The sequence below is a fragment of the Charadrius vociferus genome, unplaced genomic scaffold (genome assembly GCF_000708025.1).
Source record: "Charadrius vociferus isolate BGI_N301 unplaced genomic scaffold, ASM70802v2 scaffold90, whole genome shotgun sequence".
Lineage (NCBI taxonomy): Eukaryota > Metazoa > Chordata > Aves > Charadriiformes > Charadriidae > Charadrius > Charadrius vociferus.
In genome coordinates, this window is record NW_009647222.1 from 3606322 (window position 1) to 3607810 (window position 1489).

The 1489-nt window shown below is 51.4% G+C and overlaps 1 protein-coding gene across 3 annotated transcripts in view; it reads right to left on the reverse strand.

Moving 5' to 3' along the window:
• Positions 1-1136, reverse strand: part of LMO3 (LIM domain only 3 (rhombotin-like 2)) — a 58074-nt gene extending 56938 nt beyond the window's left edge. The window contains exons 1-2 of one of the 3 annotated variants that reach the window (XM_009879653.1): positions 945-1136; positions 658-723 (exon numbers count right to left, since the gene is read on the reverse strand). The gene's annotated coding sequence lies outside the window, so the exon portion shown is untranslated. Of the gene's footprint in view, positions 1-657 lie in introns of all 3 variants that reach the window. The other 2 variants (XM_009879654.1, XM_009879652.1) reach the window with 2 other exon arrangements.
• Positions 1137-1489: the final 353 nt, after the last annotated feature.

Consider the following 1489-nt stretch of genomic DNA (forward strand, 5'->3'; position numbering starts at 1 on the left):
AGGCTCGTAGGCAGAAGTACTATTTCATAACGCCAGCCTGGCTGCCCTTCTCTCACGCCGGTCCGAGAAAGGCTGCGTGAGGACCCCGGCAGCCCCCGGCCCGATCTGCGTGTCCCCGTCCGCCCCCCCGGGGCTCCCCACCCCGGCAGCAGCCGCGCTCCTGCCTCCGCTCTGCCCAAAGGGTTAACCCTGCACCGAACCGGTTGCAAATTAAACTGCTGTACGGGGAGGCTTGTGGATTAAAGCTGGGGAGTGGGAAATTAACCGACTCCCTTGATAATTGAGAGCACGTTTCGAGAAGCTCTGGAAGAAGCAAGAATAATAATAACAATAATAACGGGGGAGGGGGGGGTGCGTGTGCTGCAATTCATTGTTAACTTTGACTGCTATTTCTCGAGACATACAGTTGGATGGGTTTCGCTCAGCATCCTCCGCTTGCATGTATTTCATGTCTCATCATAAAAATAATGAAGCCTCACATGATTTAAACAAAACAGTCTCAGCAGAGCTGCAGCTTGAGTGAAAGTTGCAGTGCAGAGATGTGTGTGTGTGTGTATTGCAGCCCCGGCTTATGACTCAGAGAGAGAGAGAGGGAGAGTGATGCAGACACACATACACAAATGACCCAAAGCTTATGTACACAGTTGCCTCACTTACCTTCTCAATTAAGCGATACAGGGGAGGCAGTTCAATAAGCACAGTGGCTGCTTTGTAGCTCTTCTCCTTGGAAAAGGTCAAAAAGAAGCATTGTTTGGGGAAAAAAAAAAATAAAGAGGGGGTGGGAGAGATGGGGAGGGAGATCGCTATTCTTTAAGTTTAAAATAATGAGGTCCTCAAGGATCCGCCAAGTAATTGTGTTGACCGCATCCGAGCTACAGGTGTCCTCCTTTTAGTATCTTGCAGTCCAAGGCTGTCTGTCTCCGTCCTGGCTGAAGACAACTTACCTAAAGCAGCGTGTGAGGAGCCGAGTTGAATGAAGTCAGGGCTTTATCAGCTGCAAAATGCAATCCCTTACCAGCCAGACATAATACAGCAAAAGAAAAGGTCACTCAGTTATTACTGAGCCAGCAGAGCCCAGGCAGCTCTTGTGGAAGACCACAGAGAAGCAACTCCCTTCCGATTTAAGGCTATTTACCTCTCTCCCCCTCCACCCACCCTTCCTCTCCCCCCTCCCCCCTCCCAACTCCCCCTTTCTCTCTCTCTTTCTCTCCCCCCTTTCTCTCCCGTTCTGCAGCTCGCTCAAGTACAGCCGCCCTCGGAAAGTGCAAAGCAGCCAGGAGACAGATTGGGCTTTGTTGGTAATTTCCCATGGTGAAAATTTACAAGCCTGCAAGTGCAGTCAGCAAAACCACATGCATATGCTAGACACAAACACCAGGGACACACACACACGCACACGCAAGTGACCTCTACTGAAGCGGCTCAGGATCACCTTCCCAGAAAGCGCTCCAGAAACAGACCCGGGGAAACAGGGGAGCGTCGCGCCCCC